Source organism: Periplaneta americana, chromosome 11, assembly GCF_040183065.1.
Source record: "Periplaneta americana isolate PAMFEO1 chromosome 11, P.americana_PAMFEO1_priV1, whole genome shotgun sequence".
Lineage (NCBI taxonomy): Eukaryota > Metazoa > Arthropoda > Insecta > Blattodea > Blattidae > Periplaneta > Periplaneta americana.
Genome location: NC_091127.1, coordinates 120,487,947 through 120,510,205, shown reverse-complemented (window position 1 = coordinate 120,510,205; position 22,259 = coordinate 120,487,947). Strand labels below are relative to the sequence as shown.

The 22,259-nt window shown below is 34.0% G+C and overlaps 1 long non-coding RNA gene across 1 annotated transcript; it reads right to left on the bottom strand.

Moving 5' to 3' along the window:
* Window positions 1-370: 370 nt before the first annotated feature.
* On the bottom strand, window positions 371-17,860 carry LOC138708630 (uncharacterized). The gene is made up of 3 exons (XR_011334737.1): window positions 17,564-17,860; window positions 5,992-6,060; window positions 371-2,051 (listed from the first exon to the last, which is right to left on the bottom strand). It is a non-coding gene; the product is annotated as an uncharacterized lncRNA (long non-coding RNA).
* Window positions 17,861-22,259: the final 4,399 nt, after the last annotated feature.

Genomic DNA, 22,259 nt, shown 5'->3' with positions numbered 1-22,259 from the left:
ATAGCGTGGTAGGTCTCAACAACAGTTGAGTTGCCGAACTTACCGTTCCCACGTGGCGAGTGCTTAATAGCTCTCTTGGCGATATATTGTGCACACAATGTTAGCATCGGTACGTTTCGTATTTGATTCTCTGTCGATTTCTGTATTGTTTTTTTTTTTTTACCTTCGCGTCAATTGTCAATGAATGTTTTAACGTCAGCCATCTTAACATCAATTGGTAGTTTCCACCAGCTGGCAGCGTGGTAGTCAGTATTGGCAACATAACACCACATAACACTATCCCCTTAACTATCATGTCTCATCTTAAAAAAACGGGTATAGTTTTGTTCCGTATTTGTGAGCTTGCTAAAAGATGTTTGTCTTTTTTATTACTCTAAGCGGCAAGCCATCAGGAAATTACTACGAGAGTAGGGAAAGGATTGATATTTTAGTTCCAGTTTACATTTGGTTTTGCCTTGGATAAGTGCTTTTAAGTGAGTATCAAGTTCCTTTTTCTTGTAATTGAGAAATCCTGCCGCGCGTGTGTAAATTCGCCAAGCAGATCTTGTTATACAGTAAAGAACTGGGTAAACTGACTTACCAGGATAAATTGGAAATAAAAAGACTGGGTTTCATTATTATTATTATTATTATTATTATTATTATTATTATTATTATTATTATTATTATTACTATTATTATTATTATTATTATTATTATTGTTATGTTTTGAATTATTTATACACGGTTTTTTCTATAGTGAAACATTAGAATCATGACATTTCATACCGATATTAGGCTAAACGTACGATTTCAAATTCTCTTTGGTTTTGGAACACAAAACATTGTGAACACACGTAATATTTTATCACGAGCCGTCACTGGATATCAATATGCATGAATAACAATTAAATGGGCATCTTAGCATACTTATTGGAATGAGTGCCTACTTATTTGATCACTCATTTGTAAATGAGGGAAAACTATGAATTGGAAATGAATTTGATTTGTGGTACAAATAAGGCTGATTCACAATAAACCGGAAACGAGAATCGGAACGAAAACGAAAACGGTAAAATTGTTAAAATGTATACATTTAAATGTGAGCATTCATAATTAACGGAAAGCTTGCCGGAGCCCGAGATCGGGAACGGAGAGTTGGCCAAGTTTCAACTTTGGCGTACACGTTTCCGATCACAGCCCACTATTGCCATCTAAAAGCTATTTTGTCGTCGAATATTTTGTAGCAAGAAGACCGTGACATAACCTATGCATTATTTTGTTCTGTGCTGCATCATGGAGCAAGTTTTATTTGATGAGATTCTAATATGGAAATCCTCACATTTGCGCGCCTCGTATAAAGATGAGAAAATGAAGGAGAATACGTGGCTTTCAATAGCTGAGTCTTTGAACACCGATCGGAAGCGAATCATATTTTATTACTGTATTGGTTGTATTACACACTACATATTCACGCTTCAATTCAATAACTACTGTTGTGTTCATTTTTGTTCTATTATAAATGTTTCTTCTCTAATTATTTTACGTTATGGTAGACTTAAAATAGGTTGTGATAATAAAGATGCATGGGCATATTTATAGTTCCGTACCTAATGAAATGTCTCAGTTGAAATTTCGAAGTTGGTTAACCGGTGTTTATGTTGGGCTGCCTTGTACTCATGAGAGAACGCCATTGGTCAATTATACACAAATAACATCAGAATGCGTAATATCGACTTTACATATCGTTATTGACATACATATCGATATTCCTAGTCGTCTACGTTCTCGGTTTATTGTGAATCAAAAATTTTCATGCTGACGTCCTCTGCTTCTCGTTTTCATTCTGGTTCTCGTTCCCGGTTTATTGTGAACCAGCCTATACCACCGGTAAGTGTTCACTTTATGATTCAGTAACCCGCAAGTTGCTATGTTCACAGCAACACACCTATGCAGGGACCTGCGCCCTCGGCTATGTGGAGGTCCCTAGAGTTGGACTGCAGCACGGAGAATTGACCCAGGGATACTCCCGTAGAAGTGCCCAGCAGCAGACATGCGCACAGCGTCAAAACCTGCTCACAGAGAAATCAAAATGGAGAATGTATCAAGATAAATTTTGCAAGGAAAGTAATCCTAGCCCATTTCTTTCTATTTATACAGGGACATCATTTTATTTTACTAACATTTTTAATATTAACCTGGCTATACCTTTGGATCAACGCCGTTTGCTACCCCCTTCCACGATTGGAGTTCGATGATACTGGTGTAATATACAAACAAATCACTTTACTAGGTATAGGAGGGAAGAAAAGTACTTCATCCATTTACGTAAACTAGGAAATATCGCGCTTTTGAGTTTGATCATTTTCATTAGGTTCTTGTTTAATAAAAATACAGTGTAGTATTAACAATGAGTGGTTTTACTCACGAATTGAGCTATCCATGTGGACGTATTCATTATGCAGTGTATATTATACTGTCTACAGCACATTAGCGTACAATATAGAGAATGAAGTTAAATTGAAAAATAATCATAATATGGATATTTAAACACATTTTTGAAAATGGTGGCCGTTCATTTCGATACAGGCTTCGGTTCTAATGTGCATATTATCGCACTATAGACCATGTACCTAATCCCAATTACCAGTTTCGTCCTTCGTAACTAGTAATTCATGTTGAAATAATTCTGTACCTACTCTATAAAAGAGTACCTTACGTACCGTAAATTCAATCTTCATTTCTGCCCGATCCGAAGAGATAAAATTACTCAGACATACTATCTACTGTCCGTCCAAGTGGTTATGTCGTACGGTCATAGAAAGGGAGGAAATCACGAGACAGTTAATTACTTAACGAAGCCCTTTTATGTAAGTTGTTTTAAACAGTTGTATAATGTTACGTAGACGTCCAATTCCTAACAGAAATTAATGTTCTCACAAATGAGCTAAGACGACAGCCCAGTCACTATCTGGCGAATAAAAGCAGATGGGGGAAACCGGGATACGACGTAGGCAAATGGACGACAGTACCCGTGCGAAAATGATTCAATATTGAAAGCTCTTTCGTCACTGGAAAACTCGAACATATTATTTTGGAAAGTACTGTTTACTATGACCGTAAGGCTACTATGACTGTATATGCAGTCTTGTATCTGTGTGCAGTACGGTTGAACTTCATTAGTAGAAGGGGTGGGAGTGAAGTACATTAAAAACCTCAGATACAATAAAAATTGAAGTAAAAATAAAATGATGTCCCTGTACTTTCCTTTTATATAAAGTATGAAAATATATTTTGAAACTGTTCAAAATCGATTACCATATTCTCATGGAGATATAAGCTTTCACCATCCATTATAAAAAAAAAGTAATTTAATCCTAAAATACTATCGTCATTGAGTAGTACTGTATTGCTACTGATGCGTAAAAATGACGTAATAGCGAGAAAAAGTGTTTTGGGCTCTACAGACGTGGACAAATTTAGACTAAATTAATTATAATATGTGCAACGAAGCTGTATTTATCGATAGAAATAATGAACAAAAATGTATTCTGCACAGATATAATGAACAGAAAATTGAGTCTTGAGGTTACTGATATTTTGTGAACATTTCCTTATTCCTTATTAACACATTGATTTTGTCAGGTATGCTGGAAACCAAAATTTGACACTCTTTTTAATATCAGCATCATTTAGCCAGATATCAGACAGTGCTTAAATGAGTCCATGTTTTGTTGTAAGCCTCTTTTGTTCACTTTCTTCTTCAGTATAGATCACAGATTTTCAATTTCGTTCACGTCCGGTCTTCTTGCAGGCCATGGGAGAATATATTCTGCAATATATAATTAAAACACCAGTAGTACCAGCATAGCCAGAAAAAATACTTAACCACTGGAAAAATATACCAGAAGATGTAAACATTCATATTTACAACAATAGAGATTCTGTGAATTATACTGATAGTTGATAGACGAATTATATTATGTTTCCAAGAAAACGTTTTAGTGTAATAATTTGTCGTCGTCTGTATATTCGTTTCGCAATATATATTTTTTGTAGTTTTATTTCCTTAAGTCTCTCTTTTGTTACAAATTTGTATTTTCATGAGAATAAACTTACATTAAATATAAAATCGTATAGACCTAACTACAAAAAATATTTATGAATATAATTTTTGTTTCGTTTCTTTATTTTTAGTTGTTTATTTATTTATTTTTTTTTGTTTCTAATTTCTGCTTCAAGATAAATTTACAGGAAACAAAAAACCATATAAATCTAACTACAAGAAAATATTTCGGAATAAAATTTTATTCCTTCTTTTGTTGTTTCCTACAATTATGCTCAATCTTTCCGACTGTATCTTCCATTAATTTTTTTCTCCTTGAGCTGCAACTCCATCCCGGTATGTATTTTGAATCCTTGTCACTGTCACAAGCTTCCTATTCAATCTCTACATTGCATTCAGCACCATAATCTGAACTTTCAGCTATAATTTACAGGGTAGTGTCAGGATCATCACGTAAGTTTTCATCCAGTTTCCTCCCTTTCATTTGTACAACTTTTGTATGAAACAATTTTCCATTTGAGGCTTGCGTACAAAGATATTTTTGGTGGTGAAAATAAATGGGACACTCTGTATTTTCGCTTGCGATACGTACATTGGATTTTCTCCGTTAATTTAATCCCTCCGGTCGCACTATTACATTGGGACTTACTCAGCATCTAAAGGAAATAAGTATCAAGAGTATTTCCTTGGTGATAAAAGGAGACAGCACGTTAGTATTTAGTATTTATTTATTTAACCTGGTAGAGATAAGGCCGTCAGGCCTTCTCTGCCCCTCTACCAGGGGATTACAACTATAATATGAACAATAAAATTACAATTAACATTAAATTTACAATTACAATTACAATAAAAATTAAAGTACGACAAGATTACCTGATTAATGAAAGCTAGACATTTTATCATAGAAGTTAAGAACAAAGAATATTTTTGTATATACTGAATTACAAATTAAACCTACAATAACATAAGTCTATAGTGATGAAATTACCGGATATTGAAATATTTTGTGATAGATTAAGAGAACTATTTACAAGAAAACATGTCTGAACGAGTCTCAATTATTGACCAAGTGCCTAGTAAGTTTGCGTTTGAATTCAATTTTATTTCGACAGTCCCTGATGCTAGCAGGTAACGAATTCCAGAGTCTTGGCAGGGCTATTGTGAAAGAGGATGAGTATGAGGAGGTGCGATGGGATGGTATTGTTAGTATTGTTTCATGGCGAGAGCGTGTGTTCAGATTGTGGTGTGAAGAAAGGTAAGTGAAGCGAGACGACAGGTACGAAGGAATAGACGAGTTCAAGATTTCGAAGAGAAGGAGAAGTGAATGTAAATTTCTTTTCTTATCTAGTTTAAGCCAACCTATTATTTCCAGGGATGGGGTAATATGATCATATTTACGAACATTGCTTACAAAACGTACACACAAATTATGATCACGTTGAAGTTTCGTTTTGTTGTCGCTGGAAAGGTCAGTCAGTAAAATGTTAGCATAATCAAAATAGGGAAATACAAGCGTCTGCACAAGGGACTTCTTGTGCTCTTCTAGAAAAGGTGGGAATCAACTTCACGTTACCCTGTTGGCTTCCATGGCCTATAACAGTCAGGCCTATAACTTTACATTTACCATTGTAAGTGTTTGATATTCTATGGTCCGTCCCAGGAATCTGTGGAGTAACTTCGCCGCGCATATGGAATCGGGATCTACCTGGGCCGGAGTTTATTGCGGGCAGCATCAGCTCGAGTCCGCTAAGAGGTAAGATGCTTGTGGTGGAAGATAGAGTAGAGTTCAAATAGAAATTATCCCCTCCTGCAAGCCATTGCTCACTTCGTTTAAACAATGTCTCCCCCCAGAGCAGTCATTGGTCCTACCCCTCCCACATACCACTTGCACAGAGGTCTTCTTTCGTCTTTCTGCGCCACAGATTCCTGGCACGAACCATACATACCTGCGCCCGACGTGCTCATGATGGCGTCTTCTCACTCTTTTGTTGATTCCCTTCTATCGGTTTCATGTTCTGAAAATGAAACGAATTACACGAAATTTGCAGTTATGTGTGACAGTTGAATTACAAAATTAATATAAAAATTTTACCAACAGGCTTCAAAATACGATTACTCAATTCTGAGTATTTTTTTAATTACAGGTCATTACATACAGAGTGAAAACTAAACAGCGAAAGCATTTGAAGTCAAAGCGGTATGAACGCTACTGTGGTGTTGATATAATCCCAATATTACATGGACATAAATATTTTCCCTGTGACGGTCAACTTTCAAAGCGGCTTTTCGTAAGTCTCGGATCGTTTTTCCATTTCGTGCTTGAGACACGTGATAATGTTCATGCTAAGCAGTGGCGTACACAATTTTTTCAAAGGGGGGTTTATATTAAAATTGTTTACAATTTACATTATCGGTATTTTATTATTATTATTATTATTATTATTATTATTATTATTATTATTATTATTATTATTATTATTATTATTATTATTGCAGGGAGATGCACTATCACCTTTACTTTTTAACTTCGCTCTAGAATATGCTATTAGGAAAGTTCAGGGTAACACAGAAGGATTGGAATTGAACGGGTTACATCAGCTTCTTGTCTATGCGGATGACGTCAATATGTTAGGAGAAAATCCACAAACGATTAGGGAAATTCTAGTTGAAGCAAGTAAAGCGATAGGGTTGGAAGTAAATCCCGAAAAGACTAAGTATATGATTATGTCTCGTGACCAGAATATTGTACGAAATGGAACTATAAAAATTGGAGATTTATCCTTCGATGAGGTGGAAAAATTCAAATATCTTGGAGCAATAGTAACAAATATAAATGACACTCGGGAGGAAATTAAACGCAGAATAAATATGGGAAATGCCTCTTATTATTCTGTTGAGAAGCTTTTGTCATCTAGTCTTCTGTCAAAAAATCTGAAAGTTAGAATTTATAAAACAGTAATATTACCGGTTGTTCTGTATGGTTGTGAAACGTGGACTCTCACTTTGAGAGAGGAACAGAGATTAAGGGTGTTTGAGAATAAGGTTCTTAGAAATATAGGGTGCGTCAGAAAGAACGGATGGATTTCACAGGGCAAGAAAATTGTAAGGATTCATCAAATCAAAAATTTATTGTTATCAACAGATTCACCAATATATGCAGTTTACTTATGGTATACAACATCATCCATATAATGTCCTTGGCTTTCGATACAGGCAACGAGGCGTTTTCTGAAGTTCGCCATCACTTTCACAGTCATAGTTCGTGGGATTGCCTCGATTTCTTCATGAATCGCCGTCTTCAGTTCATCCAGTGTATGTGGTTACTTACGCCTTCAAATGGTCCCAAAGAAAGAACTCGCAGGGCCCGAGATCTTACCGTAACCTCGGACAATCTCAGTGCAATAGCATGTTTACGGGCTGATCGTTGAGGTGGCCGGACAACCTACTGTCTGTTTCCACATTTGCAGGTGTACACGCGCTCCGTGGTCGTCCAGGTGATTTCTTCTTTAATGTTGAACCTGTGGTACGAAATGAAGCCACCCACCGCAAAATTGTATTCCGAGTTGGAATCCTATCCTAGCGTGACGTCCGATGTCGAAAAGAGTCCTAAGTGGCGATCACAGACTCTTCATTTTTCAAAAATGTCTCTGCGATGAAAGCACGTTGTACACCAGACCAACACCATGTTCTCAACTGAAACTGCATTCTCTCGCTGACCCAACAGTCGTGGTCCCCCTCACTATATCCCTCCCCTCGCTGCGTATCGATAGTTTGAAATCCATCCGTTCTTTCTGACGCACCCTGTATATTTGGGGCTAAGAGGGATGAAGTTACAGGAGAATGGAGAAAGTTACACAACGCAGAGCTGCACGCATTGTATACTTCACCTGATATAATTAGGAACATAAAATCCAGACGTTTGAGATGGGCAGGACATGTAGCACGTATGGGCGAATCGAGAAATGCATATAGAGTGTTAGTTGGGAGGCCAGAGGGAAAAAGACCTTTGGGGAGGCCGAGACGTAGATGGGAAGATAATATTAAAATGGATTTGCGGGAGGTGGGATATGATGGTAGAGACTGGATTAATCTTGCTCGGGATAGGGACCAATGGCGGGCTTAAGTGAGGACGGCAATGAACCTCCGGGTTCCTTAATAGCCAGTAAGTATTATTATTATTATTATTATTATTATTATTATTATTATTATTATTATTATTATTATTATTATTATTTTAGGGTACTGTATATTCATTAATATCTCCATAAAATCTTTGAACTGCCTTTTTTTCACAATCATCTAATTTTTAACAAACAAGTTAAATTTCATATTGTGTCAGCTTCATTTTATTACAAGGTCGGTACTAGGCGGTAGGTCTCTCTCTAAAATAAAAATAACATTGTTATAATATTCGAACGTGCCGCAGCATCAAACATAGGGAGTATAATATTGAAGGAGGGATAGGAGGACTATGTCTTATGTCGATGTAGATTTCGTTACTCTGACAGTGAAAACTTAGAAAAGGGGAAAATGATTATGGATTAGAAAATACTAAAATCTAAACATGTATATTTATTAAGGGCGATATACAAGTTTGAGCACTAAAAAAATTAGACAAATTCAATATTATTTTTCTCAGCAAAATAATGACTCCTTCGCCTTGCGATTTGAGATGTTCAGTATTCACTGCTACTGCAATTATAGACTATTTTCAGATTTACTGAAAGTTTCACCATTATGAATAAGGTGGCCGATTTTGTATACTGATGTGCCGTTTTTATGATAATGTTCACAAAAAATATGAATATTTCTGATCCATTCTTTTTTCTATTTATTCCTGAATGTGTTAGATGAAGAATATAATTCGTGCAGTTCTGCGTTGTGTAACTTTCTCCATTCTCGTGTAATTTCATCCCTCTTAGCACCAAATATTTTCCTAAGCACCTTATTCTCGAACACCCTTAACCTTTGTTCCTCTCTCAAAGTGAGAGGTAACTGCTAAACTACGTAATAAAAATCACAAAAAGAACATAAGATAAGAGTATGCACGAATTTCAATCAGGTTATTGAACTACGGTCCGTGTAATTTATTCTTCATAAACTTGAGGTCTGTTGTCTTCATCTCATTATTCTTAATGTTGAATTAGTTCTTGTTTCTTTAAAGTACTAAATAAATAATTTGTAACTCTCCAAGGTTATGAATTGACGGATTTAACGCCAATTGGTGAGATGGGAGAATTGGGGTCAATGGGTCATATCCATATCACTAGGATAGCACATGACTCCATCTTCTCAGAATATTAACACATTTGATGTCTGATTATGCTTACAGGACTGAGTGACCATTATGATCTTCATAAACAAGGCATTATAGGCCTTATATATAATGTGTCCCTAAGCAAACACTCCAAATTTACAATATTACTAACTCGGCTAATATAGCCTATATTCTATAATGCAACGTATTGTTGGCTGAATCAGAGGAGGAGGTCCGTTCCAAACCGTATTAAGTCCACTGATGTAATTTTTTTAGGAGAGAAGAAAAACTGTTTATGTGCGAACTGAGGAAGGTAAATTAAAATACTAAAATTATTAATTACTAGAAATGGACTGCAGCGGCACTGAACTGATACAAAGGTCGACAATAAGCCAATACTGTAAATCGGCGCTAGTTTTTCTCAGTGCAGGAAACTTGACACGCAAACTTACAATGAAAAATGTTAAGGGGAGAGGATGGTATTTTTTTTAACTTTTTTCCTATTTGGTGTAAATTATTAATTTTTTGTATGTAGAGAGCTCATAGCTGTAGCAACTCAACCAAATAAAAATATTTTGAAAACAATTATTTGGGGGCCCAAATTTGAAAAAAAAATATACCCAATGTAGGATTGTACTAAAACCGATATATCTAAACCGCTTTTAAAGATAGATTAAAACAGTTTTTGCAATGTATTTGCAAAAGTATGTTCGACAAACTGTCTGTAACAGAATTTTGATATTAGTTCCTACGTTTGTAAAATAAACAATTAAAATTTAGTAACAATTTTCTTATTTCCTTTCTTGCAAACAAACGGACATATTTCTAAAATGAAATCAATTAACAAAATTCTGTTACAGAGAAAATTTTCCTAATAGTCTAAAGAATGTGTGTTCTAAATTCCATGCATGTATCTTTAATAGTTCAGAAATTATATTCATTTTGTCTGGCAATGTAGCAAAAACAATGAAGTTACTGGAAACCGATAAAAGCGGGCGTGTGATTTAAAAATCCATAGCGCAGGAAGTTTAAAAATGACGTCTCAACATCCGATAAGGGCACAAATACCCATAAAATGTTATGCAATGCATTCCAGACATATCAAAGGGTATTTTAAAGAAAAAAATTTTTTGAAAATTTAATTTACCGGAAACAACAATAAAAGTGGGCGAGTGATTTAAAAATCCATAAAAAAAGTTAAAAAAAATTAAAGTTTAAAAATGGTGATCCACACATATCACAGAGTATTTTAAAGATTTTCTTTTAAATTTAGTCATTTTTCATCAGAAATACCATCCTCTCCCCTTAATTGGTTTTGGACAGAATATGGTCTGACGCTGGTAAAGATATGGATATGCGAGTAATGTGGTTTGCCACGAACACCCAGTTTCATGCATTCTTTCTTTGGAAGGGGATTTAATACAATTAGACCCAAACAGACTTCACAGCATGATAGAACATGTTGAGAACTATACGAAATCATATAAAACCCAATTTTGTCCGTGGATGGACTTAATACGATTTGAAATGGTCCTCCTCACTGATGATTTGCGTGTTGAAATCATTTTAAAAAATGCTAAGGTATTAGAAAATATTTTGTTAGGCTTTTATATTTTTAAATTCTCATGCTTACTTTACTTTACCTGATTAAAATATTTTCAGACATTATCTGTAATCGTCTTGTTAAACATCAACATTACCTTCGCACTTACTACAAATATTATAAACTACATTTGAATTTTTGCTTCAATACCAAGAATAGTTCTCTAAAGACCCTATCTCATGCAATAGTTTCTTATTTTGTTTTTAACAAAAACGATGAAATTAATAGTACATTAAGCAACGAGCCTATAATGGTAGTAATTAAGAGGCGAGTATGTTTGTTTATGAAACGACTTTTTATGCTCGACCATATTTCTAACTTGAAATTATTCATAAGTATCCATGTTATGGTTATGTAAGTGAGGAGCGGAACTGACCTTCTAAATTGTGAGATGTGCGCAGACGCGAAAGTATTGATTTTTTCCGAGGAACGAATGTCATTGACCTTGATATAATCTAGAGAATAACATGAACATTAGTCTTGATATAACCTGGAAATTGATTTAGAATTTAAAAACGAGATGACAAATTGAATTTATTTTAATATTATTTACAATTAACGCTAATTATTATAGTAACAGAACATAACCTTCTGCGATAGTATTGGATTTCCAACCTCCGTGACTTTTCGCTAGTTGTCTTTCGATTGCATATCCGAGAATAATCGATACTTGCGCTTTTATAATGGTACAATGGTGATTTCTCATTGGCTGAACAACTGAACTATAATGAATAGGTGTACTTTAATGAGGTGCATTAAAAGGCTACTACCAGGTGTATAATTACTACATTTCGGCATGGTCGAGCATAAAATAATGTAAACTTCTCAAATCATACTCAACACTGACAGCTACAAACATTTTTATGATTTCTATTTAAAATTAAGGCGCTGGGTGCAATAACAGCTTCAGTTCAAAACCCATGTGAACGGAATAAGTCTATTTGGGCTTAATCCATGTTTGGATGATTATGGAGAGGTTACTCATATAAATAATGTACAGAATAAAAGAGTAACAGTAAAAATATAAAAAGTAATGAATAAATAAGTAATAAAGTAAATTATGCAGTGAATAATTATCGTTATTACAGGTAATGAAATGAACATATAATAACGCAAATAGTATTATGAATCAGCAATAATTTAAATAGTGCAATGAATAAGTAGGCCTAAATCTATACTAATAATAAATCTGTAACCGAAATTTTTCTGGTAATTTTCGATTTTACAAAAATAATTGCTCCTAACATATATAATTAACCACCCTGAAACCGAAAATCGCTTTTTTGAAATTTTTGTTTGTATGTCTGTCTGTTTGTCCGGACGTTTGTTACCTTTTCACGCGATAATGGCTGAACCGATTTATATGAAAATTGGAATATAAATTAAGTTCGTTGTAACTTAGAATTTAGGCTATATGTCATTCAAAATATTTTATTTAAAAGGAGGCTTATAAGGGGGCTCGAATTAAATAAATCGAAATATCTCCCTTATTATTAATTTTCATGAAAAATGTTACATAACAAACGTTTCTTTAAAAATAATGTCCGATAAATTTTATTCTATGCAAACGTTTGATAGGACTGATATTTAATGAGATAAATGAGTTTTAAAATTACAATAACGCCATCTGAAGCGGTGTAATGAAATAAAAAACAAATGACTTCGTCTATAAGGGGCCTTGGACAACAACAATCGAAAGCTATGAAACATAGCCTACAGAAAATGTTTCTATGTTTGTATGAAGTAATATCGGACGCTAAATTAACCGATTTGTATATTTAATTATTAATTCACCATTGGAAGGTGTAGTTTCTCTAGATGGACATAATGCTATAATGTTATTACAGTAACTTCTGAGTGAATCCAGGACAAGTAAGATTAAAATAGCTTCTTATGCACAGAAAACTTGATAGGCTATTCTGTACATTCGTTTCCTGTATTTCCTGAAATAATGTTTATGTCTCTGGATCAAAATGATCGCATTTTAATTATTTAAATACAATTTAAATTAGGTAACATACTAAACGATTTATCCTTCTATCAAACACGAATGTTCCCTGGATCAAATGTCCTATTTTAATTATGTAATTACTTTATATTTATTTCTAACGGGTGCAGCGGAGCGCACGGGTACGGCTAGTAAATAATATAATGATTATGTGTGTAATAATGCAAACAATTTTAATGAAGAGTAAGAATGTGAATAATTAATAACTAAAAGTGGCAAATAATGCAATGAATAATAATAGTAATAACACAGTCTAGTATATACAGTCACGAAGCTTGAGTTATTGAGAGTACTAGGAACAATAGACTGTGCCGGTACTATTTCGCATTGTCTGTGATGAGGCGACAGTAGCGATCGTAGTGGTTAGCAACTATCTATGGATGCATATTCCTTATGTATTGAGCTTCGTAACTGTATATATTATACTGTGGTAATAATAATAATAATAATAATAATAATAATAATAATAATAATGCAAATAGTGTAATAGAGTCCTGCGTTTAGTTACCTAAAGTCTCGGAGCAACGCGCAACAATGTAGGTATGTACGGAGTATAGGGCAGCGCACACTTCAGGACTGATGTTCAGCGAACCATGTCAAAACAAAACAAAGCTAGTCGGCTGGAAATGAGTGCTCCAATAGAAGAAATTGGTATCGAGTAAGGATAGGATGGAAGAAAACATACTTTATCACAAAGAAGGAGAAATTCGTATCTTGAAACATTTAAAATATTTACAGTCACTCGTTGTAATGTATAGAAACACGTAAAGCAAGTTGTCAGTGTAAATAATTTTGTTTTTATTGTGATTTATTGTATCATTGCAATTTCCACCATTTATTTATGTATTTATTTATAGATGTGTACATACATAGGCTGTGTCCAGTTACAACGTTCACATGTAAGACAAGTAGGCCTATTTACAATTAATTTCTGTAATCTGACATTAGAGACGGTAATACATGGAGACAAAACAACCTACAAACAGTTATAAATGAACAAAAGTTGAAACAGCAGGGCCGAAATGTATTTTTTTTAATATTTCAATATTAGGCCTCACTCATTTTAATTGTTAATATACAAATTTCAATCTTTTCAATAAATTATTATATTATTTACATTTAAACTCATTTCGCTTTGATAAAATATATCTGTTTATTTTTAAAAACGTAATTTAAATATTCAAAATTCTGTACATAAGCAAAAAATAATGAGCATTAGCTTTTACATTTTGGGTGAAAAATGTATTGTGAAACAAAGAAGTAGGTTTATATAGAATCTAGTTGCGTTTTACTTATTGTGAGAATAATCTTCTGTTGTCCATAATGTGGCTTTAAATAAATATTATTTTGTTTGCTATTAAATACACATGACGGTATATTTTGTACGTGGGTAGCATTCTCATTGTTAAGTGCCTATACTGCCCTATACGAATAAGCAGAATGTAAACACACGAAACGGAGCGGGGAGACGAGTCAGAGCTCTTCATTCCAAGCTACGTAGTATGATCCATGTGCATCTAACTTGTACTCAAAGTAACCAAACGCAGGATTCTAATAATAAATATTTAATAATAAAAGTAAAGGAACATAGAGTAGTAAATATTGTAAATAATGTGATGAATAAGTAGCATAGAAAGTAATGCAATGAATAATAATCAAAGTGAAGTAATGAATACATAATAAGACAGTAATGAATAAATATGTAGCAGTAAAATAATTCTATCAGTGAGCAAGTAAATAATAAATAATAATGCACATAATACAAGAAATAAGTAAATAATAAAGTAAATGCTGTAATGACTAGGTAGTAATGTAAATAAAACAATGAATAAGTAATAAAATACTATAATTAATGCAATTAATATGTAATCCACACAATAATGCAATAATACAAGTGTATATAATAATAAAACAAACAGTATAAAATAAATAAATGAACATTAAAATAAATAAAGCAAAATATAAGTTAGTAATAATGCAATGAATACTATATAATCAAATAAATAAATAATAACAAAGTATGTATCAGAAAACGAACGAAATGAAAATAAATTATGTAATGTATGAGCAAATAAATGAAAAGAAAAAAGTATAGGCAGAGTAAATACTGGAATTATTATTTTTCTCACTTAGTCATTTAACGATGCTGTATTAACTACCAGGTTATTTAACGTTATTGGGATTGATTAACTTATAATGAAATTTAGTATTTAGCGAGATGAGGCCGAGGATTCGTCATAGATTACCTAACATTAACCTTGCTGTTGGGGGAAATCTCTGAAAAAACACAAAAATAGGCAATTAGCCCAAGCTGGAATCGAACCTATTCACCAGGAAAACACGTTACAGCTTGAAATACGCCGGTTGCCCTGGAATGATTATTAAATAATAAATACTTTCATATGAATATAAAATGAATATTAAAATTCTTGTGAAGTAAGTAACTCATTAAGGGGACACTCAACTATATTTTGGATTTTTTTTTCATATTTGACCAATCTTTTTCAAATTTGGAGAAAAAGTTTAATATACACATGGAAAGTAACATGCAAAATCTCAGCTCATTACATCCAATACTTTTCAAAATAAAAAATATTTCAATTTTTAATCAATCATTAATTGAAATATCACTTTTAATTATCATTTTTTATTTTTTGGCTTTGTGCATTTGACTGTGACTTCTCAATGAATAGGGGAAGAATTGTGCATATTGATTTAGTTCTGTCACGTAAATTAGTGTAGAAATTTAATTTTTCATTTCTATGACACTTTTTCTGCAATTTTTAAGTTGAGTGTCCCCTTAGGGAAATATATAAAGTTAATGCATTTAGAATTGCAAACACTGTTATATATTTAGAATTTGACAATCCCAGTGTGAACTGAGTTCAGTTGTCGTGTGTCTTTTCACAAAAAAAAAAAAAAAAAAAAAAAACAGGGTCCAATCTCATTTTTGTCGCTTCACTGTCACATTACCTTCACACCATTTCGCCAACTCCGACTTTTTTGACTTGGACAATACATTACTTTTATTTTATTAAACAGATACCTGATTATGTCAACAAGACCTATTTAGAAAAAAATTAATTATTAGTACACTTTCACACTTATGTTATAATATTGGTCAAATAACATTTTGTAAAACCCGAGAGGAAACTAGTCTTAATTACGAATTCAGTGGTGTTGTAATTCCGCAAGAACAATGTTGTAAATATCTAGGAGTGTATTTAAACTCCAAACTTTCTTGGGGAGAGCATGTTGATAATGTTACAGGCAAAGCATGGAGGGCACTTCACTTTATTATGAGAATCTTGAGAAAGGCTAGCCCCAAATCGAGAGAAATTGCATATCTAACGTTAGTGCGACCGTTAATGGAATACGGAACTACGTGTTGGGATCCCTATAGAATATATCAGATAAATTCATTAGAAAGAATCCAGTATAGGGCAGCTAAATTTGTTAAAGGTAAAAGAGAAGATGGGAACTATACGATAAAAGAACTTAAATGGGAAACTTTGGAAAACAGACGTAGGAAAACTAGAATAACATCATTGTATAGAGCACATCTAGGTCAGAAAGCATGGGTAGACATAACGGCTCGGTTAGAAAAGCCAACGTACTATGGTAGGAACGATCATGATTTTAAAACAGAAAACGGATGTAGGTAAATTCTCATTTTTAAATAGAACTATAAATGATTGGAATGACCTACCTGCAGCGGTCTTTGAGGGCTGTCCTTCCTTAAGGAGATTCAAGAAAAATTTAAAAAGTTGTGTATAAAGTGCAAATTAAAATTAAGGTGACATTCAACATTTAATTTTTTAAGGTGACATGTATTTATCTAGCCTGACGAGTTTACTTCCTTGGTTTGAATTGTAAATTATTTAAAACTAGCGTGTGAGAGGGCCTTAGACTAGAAATGTTTAGTTTAAATGTATTTCTGTTTATAAGTATGCATAAGGATGCAATTATTTGACTAATTTGAACTGTTGTATCAGTGAAGCGAGGTGAGTCAGTGAAGTTATGGTTTTACAGTGCAGTGAACAGTTCCGATCAGTGATAATTTATAGCGTCAATGAAATGTGTTCTATAGTGTCAGTGAAATGTGTTACAGAGTGTCAGTGAAATGTGTGCTAAAGTGTCAGTGAAATGCGTCATAGTGCCACTACAGGGAATGAGATGAGAGTAAAGTGAAAGACTATTGAAACTTATGTAGGACCTATACATAATTATGTAGGTTGCGTTGTAAAATTAGGTGTTTTATTTTATGTTTTATTATTATTGTGTTAAATTGTATTGTGTATTCTTAATGTATTGTGTATAAAAATGTATATGTGTTGTAAATTGTATTATGTATTGTACATTTTATTGTGTATTGCTTATCATTTTATTGTGTATTGTTAATATTGTATATACCACTGCCACCGGGTGCTTGCCCACTTGCAGTGTAAATAAATACATACATACATTAAAATCATGCGCATAAGGTGTAATGAATAAACACGCTGTGTTGATTGCACTATAGTAGGCCTACAGTTTAACATCAAATTCATACTGAAATGTACTGTGACAATTGAGTGCATGGTTCATAGGCTACCACTCCTCATTCATCTGCATGCAACAACCCACCACGTACCAACGGAGAAAACTTACTGACTACTGGAAGAAATTCCTTACAGAGCGGCGTGTTCCTCTCATTCGATGCCAAGTTGGTAACTGATCTGTAAACAAAGCTGTGTCCTAAAATTACGGATTGCAATGCTTCTTAGCCTTCCTATTGGAAATACATACCATTGCTGTCTCCAATTTATTGCTACAGTTTATCAGAATGTAAAGTTCAATGTTATCAAACTTTTTATTTAGAACCGGATATCCGATGTGTTCTAAGAACGTAGATTTCATAGTTCCTGCGTTTCATTAAATTTTTTAAGTTAATTTCTTTTTCTCAAATGTCAGGGTTGTTCCGGATGAGGGAGAGAGCAGTACAGATTACTCCGAAGATGCGTAGCTTGAACTTTGCTGGTGATAACTACAGACATAATGAAGTTTCATGGGTTAGTTCTACAGGGACATCATTTTATTTTTACTAACATTTTTAATATTAACCTGGCTATACCTTTAGAGAACCGGAAACACCGTTTGCTACCCCCTTCCACGACTGAAGTTCAATGATACTGGCGTAAAACACAAACAAATCACTTTACTAGGTATAGGAGGGAAGAAAAGTAGTTCATCCATTTACGTAAACTAGGAAATATCGCGATTTTGAGTTCGATAAATTTCATTGGGTTTTTGTTTAATCAAAATACAGTACTGTATTAAGAATAAGTGTTTTTACTCACCGAGTTATCCATGCGAACGTATTCATTATGCAGTGTATATTATACTGTCTACAGCACATTAGGGTACAATATAGAGAATGAAGTTAAATTGAAAAATAATCATAATATAGATATTTAAACACATTTTTGAAAATGGTGGCCGTTCATTTCGATACAGGCTTCAGTTCTTTTATGCATATTATCGTACTATAGACTATTGTATCTAATGCCAATTGCCAGTTTCGTCCTTCGTACTAGTAACTCATGTTGAAATAATTCTGTACCTACTCTATAAAAGAGTACCTTACGTACTGTAAGTTCAATCTTCACTTCTGCCCGACCCGCACAGATAAAATTACTCATTCATGCTATCTACTGTCCATCCAAGTTGTTATGCCGCAGGATCGTAGAAAGGGGGGAAATCACGTGACAGTTAATTACTTAACGAGGCCCTTTTATTTAAGTTATTTTAAACAATTGTATAATATTACGTAAACGTCCAATTCCTAACAGAAATTAATGTTTTAAGAAAAGAGCTAAGACAGCCCAGCTTTTACAGAGGGGCGAGCAGAAGCAGGTGGGGGAAATCGGGATGCGAAGTAGGCAAACTGATAGTACCTGTGCGAAAATATGATTCAATATTGAAAGCTCTTTCGTCACTGGAAAACGCAAACATATTTCTGGAACGTACTATACTCACTAACTCAGTGCTGTTTACTATATGCAGCCTTGTTTCTGTGTCGAGGACAGTTGGAACTTCATTAGTAGAAGGGGTGGGAGTGAAGTACATTCAAAAACTCAGGTAGGCTACAATAAAATTTGAAGTAAAAATAAAATGATGTCCCTGTACATTCGTCTTCAAGCGAACAAAACTAAGGCTCTGTGAGAAGTATAATGTACTTGTTTGGGTAATTATAAAAGGATTATTGGGGCAGTCGAGACGCTTTAGCTGTTTGTAATGGCTCCAGTGAGTAGGATACTTCATCAAACAAACTTTTCTTTTTCACCTGAAGACGAAGGTAGAAACATCCTTCGAAGCAATGTTACATCTACACTTTTTCTGATCGAAGCGTTAGTTTCGAAGTTCGATGATATATTTTAACACAGAAAAAATTCACAATTACATTAAAACACTCCAGCCATCAGGGATAAAACATAATAGGAAAATACTGAAAATTGCACGCTATCATTGTAAGCGTAGATGTGATGACGTAATAAACAGCAATGGATTACATATACAGGGACATCATTTTATTTTTACTTCAATCTTTATTGTACCAGAGTTTTTTAATGTACTTCACTCCCACCCCTTCTACTAATGAAGTTTAACCGTCCTCCACACAGATCCAAGACCGCATATTCAGTCATAGTAGCCTTACGGTCATAGTAAATAGTACGTTCCAAAACTATGTTCCCCTTTTCCAGTGACGAAAGAGCTTTCAATATTGCATCATTTTCCATTTGCCTACGTCGCATCCCGGTTTCCCCCACCTGCTTTTATTTGCCTCTCTGTAAATGCTAGTGGCTGGGCTGTCTTAGCTCTTTTCTGAGAACATTAATTTCTGTTAGGAATTGGACGTCTACGTAACATTATACAACTGTTTAAAACAACTTACATAAAAGGGCCTCGTTAAGTAATTAACTGTCACGTGATTTCCTCCCATTCTATGACCCTACGACATAACCACTTGGACGGACAGTAGATAGTATGTCTGAGTAATTTTATCTTTTCGGATCGGGCAGAAATGAAGACTGAATTTACAGTACGTAAGGTACTCTTTTATAGAGTAGGTACAGAATTATTTAAACTTGAATTACTAGTTACGAAGGACGAAACTGGTAATAAGGATTAGGTACATGGTCTAGAGTGCGATAATATGCACATTAGAACTGAAGCCTGTATCGAAATGAACGGCCACCATTTTCAAAAATGTGTTTAAATATCCATATTATGATTATTTTTCAATTTAACTTCATTCTTTATAGTGTACGCTAATGTGCTGTAGACAGTATAATATACACTGCATAACGAATACCTCCGCATGGAAAGCTCAGTTCGTGAGTAAAAACACTCACTGTTAATACTGTACTGTATTTTGATTAAACAAAAACCCAATGAAAATTATCAAACTCAAAATCGCGATATTTCCTAGTTTACGTAAATGAACTACTTTTCTTCCCTCCTATACCTAGTAAAGTATATTACGTCAGTATTATCGAGCTGCAGTCGTGGAAGGGGGTAGCAAACGGTGTTTCCGGTTCTTAATCGTTGATCCAAAGGTATAGCCAGGTTAATATTAGAAATGTTAGTAAAAATAAAATTATGTCCCTGTATAATCCTACATAGAAATAATTCACAGTCCCATCCAAACACTCCAGACATCAGGGCTAACAAGTCACGGAAAATACTGAACATCTGATGTTATTATAATTATTGAAAACGGAGTTGTGATGACGTAATAAATACCAGTAGATTACATTTGTAATTCACTCTAAATCGAATGTATTACTACACAGAAAAAAGTCACAATTTCACTCAAACAATCCAGATATTAGTGCTAAAATTTGAGAGGAATATACTGAAAAGTTCAATCTGTCACCGTTGAAAGCAGAGATGTTATGTTTTATTTAACGACGCTCGCAACTGCAGAGGTTATATCAGCGTCGCCGGATGTGCCGGAATTTTGTCCCGCAGGAGTTCTTTTACATGCCAGTAAATCTACTGACATGAGCCTGTCGCATTTAAGCACACTTAAATGTCATCGACCTGGCCCGGGATCGAACCCGCAACCTTGGGCATAGAAGACCAGCGCTATACCAACTTGCCAACCAGGTCGACCGAAAGCAGAGATGTGGTAACTTAATAAACCGAAGGAGATTTGTATCCCAGACTGAAAACATTTACTGTACATTGCTACACAGAAAAAGGCACAGCTACACCCAAACACTACAGATATCAATGCTAAACTCTAACAAGAAAAAAACTAAAATTTCAAGCTGTCGTCATTAAAAGGTGAGAGTTGATGATCTAATAAATAGTATTATATTTCATCAGCAGTGGATTATAATATTTGTAATTCAATCATAAAATATATATTTTGATGGATGAAAATCAAATTGTATCCTAATAATTCAGATATCATGTCTGAACTATAACACGTTTATACAGAAAATCTCATGATTCTTCATTGAAAGCGAAGATGTGATGACCTAATAAGCACCAGTGGTAAAAACTTATCTATTGCTACACAGAAGGTCATTACTACACCCATACACTCCAGGCATCAGAGTTAATCTGTAACAGGAAATTACTGAATATTTAACGCCATCACCTTTGAAAGCGGAGATGTGAAGACGTAAGAAAAAACAGTGGATTACATTAGTAATTAACTCGGAATTGGATTACATGTAATACACTCCAAATAATGTATATGCCACACACAAAAATGTCACATTTACATCCAAACACTTCAGATAACAGGGCTAAACTTTATGAGGGAATATCCATAATTTAAAATTTTCAGCATTGAAAGCGAGGTGTGAAGACATTGCAATCAGCAGCGGAAAATAATCGTATCAGATTCGGATTACATATGTATTCAACTCTAAGATAATACATATGGCTAAAAAGAAAAATGTCACATTTACATCCAAAAACTCCAGATAACAGGGATGAACTGTCCGAGGGGATACTCATAATGTAGCAATTTCATCATTGGAAGCGGGGATGTTAAGACGTAAAGAGCAGTGGAATGTAATCGTCACAGATTTGTATTACATATGTAATCCACTCAGAATTGGAATACATATGTAATCCAATCTGAAATAATATATATATATATATATATATTATTAGTAAATGTCACATTTACATCAAAACACTCCAGCTAACAGGGTTAAACTGTGGGGCGGGAATACTCATAATTTAGTAATCGCATCATTGAAAGCGGAGATATGAAGACGAGAACAGCAGTACAGTGTAATCATCTCAGATTTGGATTACATATGTAATCACTCTAAAATAATAT